Source organism: Callospermophilus lateralis, chromosome 6 (assembly GCF_048772815.1).
Source record: "Callospermophilus lateralis isolate mCalLat2 chromosome 6, mCalLat2.hap1, whole genome shotgun sequence".
In the NCBI taxonomy this organism is placed as follows: Eukaryota; Metazoa; Chordata; class Mammalia; order Rodentia; family Sciuridae; genus Callospermophilus; species Callospermophilus lateralis.
Window position 1 is genome coordinate 48325569 of NC_135310.1, and position 6919 is coordinate 48332487.

The 6919-nt window shown below is 35.0% G+C and overlaps 1 long non-coding RNA gene across 1 annotated transcript; it reads right to left on the reverse strand.

Moving 5' to 3' along the window:
• Positions 1 to 1533: 1533 nt before the first annotated feature.
• Positions 1534 to 4345, reverse strand: LOC143401183 (uncharacterized). The gene is made up of 3 exons (XR_013091617.1): positions 4308 to 4345; positions 3287 to 3349; positions 1534 to 1551 (listed from the first exon to the last, which is right to left on the reverse strand). It is a non-coding gene; the product is annotated as an uncharacterized LOC143401183 (long non-coding RNA).
• Positions 4346 to 6919: the final 2574 nt, after the last annotated feature.

A 6919-nucleotide genomic window follows, 5' to 3' on the forward strand; every position in this document is an offset into this window, starting at 1 on the left:
CTGAGTCACAGCGGTTTGGCGGTGAGACGCAGTCAATCAGCCAGAAACTGCGTATGGGAGCCTGAATTCACCGGTTCCAGGTTCGGTGTGGGTTCTGAGGGGCACAAACTGCTCGCCCCAGGTCCACTTCAGCCCAGCATTGCCAAGTGATCCTGAGCAAACAGCATTCAGTCAGTTTAAGACTCCCTTTGCCCGCACAGCTGAAGAGGGCACAGAATTGATCTCTCAGCGCCCGCCACCATGTTGGATCCCTTATGCATCTTTTAAACAGCTTTCGGCAGGAGCTTTTAGATAAAACAAAACCTCATGTAACAATATTTGGATTTCTCCCTGCTATTCTGTTGTATTGCTCTGGCATCAAGACTGACTAGAAGTTTCCTTCAAAAAGTATTAAATTTCCAATGATAAATTGGCTTTTAATAACAAAAGTCCAAAAGTCAATGTGGGATTGATATAGTTTTGTTTGCAGATATGTGGCATGGGTCTTTTTTGACTAAAGACAGCTCTATACAACAGCACAAGTGATTTCCCACTGGATTTAGATCAATCCTCCATGGCTTCAAAGACTGGAAAATTCACATGAAGCCTGGCTCTCCCATATGGTACACCCAAGTCAATCATTTCAAATTAATAAAAAGACAGTCTTACACATGTATGGAGATTGATGTGTGTTCCTCTTGTACACAGTGTATAACTCTTATAATTCAGAAAACTTCAGATTGGCTAATTAGAAAGCAGTATGGAAACATTAAAACATACAAAATTCACAATTGCAAGACAGTAGTTCAATCAGGAGTGTGCATCAGAATCACCTGTAGAACTGGTATGCAATTTCACTGTTTAGAAATGCAGACTGGGACTTACAAAAGTCTTACCTGAGAAGTGACCTAAGAATAAACATCTCTTAAAAATACCACAAATTCTGACTCCAATACTACTATTATAATGAAATCCATCTTTTTTCTGCCTATAATATAGGCTCTGGTTTTATTAAGACTTAAATTTATTGTGTCAGAAGGATCTAGGATTAATGCTCTATTTGACTCAGTCTTCTGATACAAATGATAACACTTAGAAAACAAAGAAACAACTATCACCAGCAGAGAAATTCTGAGATATTATGTTTCCTCATGTATGAACCCTCACATGCCAAAGCCTACCCTCAAGTCTTGGTGTTATAGGAAGGATCTCTCTTCCACACTAAATACCTTTATATATGTTATCTTCTACTCATCAATTAGAAGACATGAACATTCTATATTTGAAACTTTAAGGTCAGTTTATTAAGTTCATTGATGAAAGTGATCAGAAGAATAGTCTCCTGAAAATTATTATTTTTTTCTTAGAAAAAAAGAAAGGAAGATCAAAACCCTCTCAGCATAGCCACAGATGCTTTGGCAGTCAACTTCTCTGCAGATGGGGACAGTCCATTAGTCTGCCAAGTCACTCCCTGGGTCAGCAGGATTGTAGTCTGGATCATCTTCATCATCCTCCAGCTCCAAGTCATTCACTTCCTGGAATAAAGACTCATCTACTCCACATTGTTTCCAGCTGCAAAAAGCAAAACAAAATTCCCTCTCAGCTTTACACTCAAAAATCAAACATAGAACTCACTGGAGTGCCAGACAGAAGCTTCTCAGTGTATACAGGATGTGTCACTTATGAAATCCCAAACTACTAGTGCAAAATGACATCTTTCTTCATCGGTAGAGACTCTTAACACTTTAAGAGGAATTTCATTGCTCCAGGTCACAGTTCAAAAATCTGTTGTTATTGTTGTTTTTAAGGGATTATCATAGAATACATATTTATAATGTGGCATGTTATATACTGAAGATATGTTGCTCTGGTTATAGTAAGTTAACTATCAATAAGACTTATACCAGAAGTCTCTCATAATTGCTATAATTGACAGATGGAACTTGTTTCTCTCCATCAGTACTCCTTGTAATCAATAGACTTCTCAAGATTCCACGTGTCTGAGTCCTACAGTAAGCAATAGCCAGGCTCCCCATTAAACATCTCACTCTTCACTTTGTCTGAAGTAGATAAATAAAGGATAGCATAGCTCTATTGAATCCCCACACATTGTAAACTTCCTTCCCTCTCAGATTTACTTACTGACCTTCACTGTAATGAGAATATAAAGAAAACAAGTGAGGGCTGGGGATGTGGCTCAAGTGGTAGCGCACTCACCTGGCATGTGTGCAGCCCGGGTTCGATTCTCAGCACCACGTACAAAGATGTTGTGTCTGCCGATAACTAAAAAATAAATATTAAAAAATTCTCTCTCTCTCTCTCTTTAAAAAAAAAGAAAACAAATGTTGTTTCATGCCTATGAGTAGATCAGAAAGAAAAATATGAAATGCTAAGCCCTAGTCAAAGAATAACTGTCTCTGTAGGGTTTCACAGAGCAAATGAAATCTAAAATATCTTTGTGATATATTTGAATTCACCAAGAAGAAAAGGTCAGGTGAAAGTAATTGTTGGTAGAAATGTATACAAAAGCACGAATAAGAGTAAGACCTTGAATATGTCGAACTGGAAGGCAAGATTTTTAGGAAAAATACCAACAGATAAAGCATGGATAAGGGTCAGACTGAGGACAGCATAAGTCAACTTTTTTTTCAAACTAATAGAAACCAAGAAAGAATTTCAAAAGAGAGGTTTATGATTAAATATAGGTTTTAGAAATGCCATCTCAAAGGCAGCAACAATAAAACAGATAAGGACATTAGAAGGAGGAACAGATTTGGGGATAGAGTTTCAGAGGCTACTACAAAAGTCCAAGTGAAAATGATAAAATCTTCAAGTAAGGGAAGGAAATTGATCAGGAGACATTTCAGAGGCAAAATCAATAGGTATGTTTTGGTAACTTACTGGATATGAAGAGACAGCGAGAGAGGAAATACTAGGAGTTCTATATCTGAGGTTTTACCAAGCTCCATGAGAGACTATGGAAAATCATTCCCATAGACTTGTGATACTAGAAATTTTGGGGAAACAAGTCATCTGAGTCACCTGTTTTCTTGTCACCATAGATGTCTATCTGTTCCTATCTAAGATTGCTTAAGTTATCAAAAAACGTTCAAATAGTACATTGTTGTAGAATTAAATATTCAGTTCAAATATATTAACTGATCAACTGTTAGAGTTCTTGCTTCAAAATGAATTTTTTTTTAATCAGTCTTGGGAGGAAAAATTTACATTGAATTATCACTCTGATCTTTATGGTTTAAAATTAAAGATAAGATTATACACATATGGAATTCTGATATTATCTCACCATCCTCCAAGAACTGGATATCAGATGTGTCAAGATTATGATCTGTTTCAAATAGCTGTTTCCCTAAAAGATATAAGTATGATTAACTCAAATGGCGTAGTGTTCATTCACCTTCCATAAAAACATTGAAAAAAATATAAAAATTCAGGAAAACAAGTCTGAAAATCTATCTTCCTACAAATTTCAATAAATTTATGAACTCAATTAGTAGCTAGGATGTATATGAAATATATTCACATTAAAAATGAACTAGTGATAAACCTAGTCTATATAGAGTACTAGAAAAGTGAGATTGCTTTTATATAAAATGTAAATATTCCTGTATTTCAAAATCTATTTGCCGCAGTCCGGCTGCAGCAAAATAACCGGGGGGTGACGAACAACTTGTGTACATTTGTACAGCAGGAGTGAGAGCCGTTTATTGTAGGAGAGGAGCGGTATTTATACATTCCACACAGCTTATCTTAATTAACATAAACTAGATACAGCAGTCAACCAATAAGGAATCTTCACACTTAATGGCTCACTGGCCTTACTTCACAAACCACTCCCTCTGGCAAAATGCCAGGCACCATCCAGGCTTGTTTACAGACCTTAACATCTATTAGTTGTAATATTTGTACCAGAAATCAGACATAAAAATTCCTCATAACCAGGCACAGTGAAACATGCCTGCAATCCCAACTACTTTGGAGAATGAGGCAGAAGGATTGCAATCAAGACAGGCCTTGTCATCTTAGTGAGACCCCCATGTCAAAATAAAAAATGAAAAAAAGGCTGGGGACATGGCTCAGTGATAGAAGGTCACTGGAATAAATCCTTAGTACTGGAGAAAAAATAATTATAAATTATAGTGTAAAAAAATAACATCATGTTGATATAGTTTCTCTTTTTGTCCTAGATGCCTACAAATATTATTGTCTTATAAAAATCTGTTCAAATGATCCTCTTGCTGCACAAGAAATGATACCAAAATATTTGAGGGTAACAGAAAAAAATACGGGGTAGGGGAGTATCATACCACTTAATTTATTTTTTCCTGCTTGCTCTTCTTCTTTTATCTGTTTTTTTTATTTGCAGAAGTTCTAGATCAAACTTGGCCTCCCAACTTAAGAAATTCTCTATTTTAACAGGAGTGCCATGGAATAATTGCTTAGAAAATAAAAATTAGTCCACCAAAAACTGAAAAATAAATATTCAAAAAATTGTCTCTCTCTCTAAAAAAATAAAAATAAAAATTATATAACTCACCAGATTCACATGACAGTTTCACAAATAAAGCCTAACAATATCTTCTAGATAAATAAGTATAACAGCTTAAAAGAGAAACCACTTATAAGAAAAATTAATGTTTGAAATTTTGAAACATTTAATCTGATTTCTTCCTGCCCTGGCTGCTTTCATTGGTTTTGGCAACTTGCTCTGGAAAAGCCCATTTTTTATCTTATTATAAAAAACAAAATAATATACAATGTAGTTACTATATTTACCATTGATATTTACCATTAAGGAGAATTTTGTCAGTTTTATTCATTTATTTATTTCTTTAAAATTTATTTTTAGTTATAACTGGACACAACATCTTTATTTTATTTATTTGCTTTTTTATTAGTTGCTCAAGACAATACAATGATTTTGACATATCATACATTTGACTCAAATAGGGTATGAATTCTCATTTTTCCACATGTGCAGATTGCAGGATCACATTGGTTATACATCCATGTGTAGCAGAATAAAATTCAACCCCTATGTTTTACCCTGCACAAAACTCAATTCAAAGCGCATCAAGGACCTAGGCATTAGACCAGATACCCTGTGCCTAATAAAAAGGAGGCCCAACTTTCCATCATACTGGCTCAGAAACTGACTTTCTCAAGAAGAAGCACAAGAAATAAAACCAAGAACCAATAAATGGGGGCTAGGACTGTAGCTCAGTAGCAGAGTGCTTACCTAGCCTATGAGAGACACTGGGTTCAATCCTCAGCACCACATAAAAATGAATAAAATAAAGACATACTATCCACCTATAACTAAAATATTTTTAAAAATCAATAAAAGGGATGATATCAAACTAAAAAGCTTCTTCACAGCAAGGAAACAATCAAGAATGTGAAGAGAGAGCCTACAGAATGAGAGAGAATTTTTTCCATGTATGCCTCAGACAGAGCATTAATCTCAAGGATATAGAAAGAATTTGAAAAAATCTACCACTAAAATAATAATAATAATAATAATAATAATAATAATAATAATAATAGTAACCCAATTTATAAATGCACAAAAGTTAGTCTGTTGGTGATGCTTTCTATTGAGTTTTTTATTTGATTTATTGTTTCCTTCATTTCAAAATCTTAACACCAAAGAAACAAATAACCCAATCAATAAATGGGACAAGTACCTGAACAGATATTTCTCAGAAGAGAATATACAATCAGTCAACAAATATATGAAAAAATGCTCAACATCTCTAGCAATTAGAGAAATGCAAATCAAAACTAAGGTTTCATCTCACTGCAGTCAGAATGGCAGCTATTAACAATAAGTGTTGGTGAGGATGTGGGGAGAAAGGCACACTCATACATTGCTGGTGGGACTGCAAATTGGTGCTGCCAATATGGAGAGCAGTGTGGAGAATCCTTGGAAAACTGGGAATGGAACCACCATTTGATATAGCTATCCCACTTCCTTGATTTATACCCAGAAGACTTCAAACCAGCATACTACAAGGACATGGCCACATCAATGTTTATAGCAGCACAATTCACAATAGCTAAACTATGGACCCAACGTACATGCCCTTCAGTAGATGAATGGATAAAGAAAATATGCTATATATACAATAGAATTTATTCAGCATTAAAAGCGAATAAAACCATGGCATTTGCAGATAAATGGATGGAGCTGGAGAATATAATGCTAAGTGAAGTTAGACACCAGGCTCTTCTATTTTTTATTTTGAGAGAGTGTCTGACTAACCTTCCTGACTGCCCACAATCTTGCAATCCTCCTGCCTCTGCCTCCCAAGTCACTGAAAATACAGGTGTACAACAACACTGTGCCAGACTATGCTTTGTATTTAATTGTCATGTCTAGCTAGTTTCCTTTAATCTCAAATCATTGTCTGTCTTACTTGCTTACTCCTTTTTGACATTTATAAAAATAGTGTATGGCATAATGGGGTTAACTTTGAGTTTATCTGATGTTTACTCATGATAGAATAAAGTTGAACTTTTTGACACGAATGCCCTGAATTCCATGTGCTCTCAGTGGTCAATAGGAGAAATGTAGGTTGGCTTAATATCAGTATTAGGGATGCTACTTTGATAACTTGGTTTAAGTGGTGTCTACCTGGGTTTTACATAGTAAAATGACTCTTCTGCACTTTATTACTTAAATATTAATTATTTGGCAGTACATACTTTGAAACATGTAAATAAATTCCTCCTCATTCAAGCATTCCCTCCCAACATTTTTCTACATTTATTTCTTGATATTTAGGTCCAAAGAGATATTTTTTCCTTCTTACATATTTAATTATGCCTTCATTTTTTACCAGTATCCATCAGAGATATTTTATCTGAATATGTGAGGCAAAGCCACCCCATCATCTGTTTCTGTATAGTCTGTGAA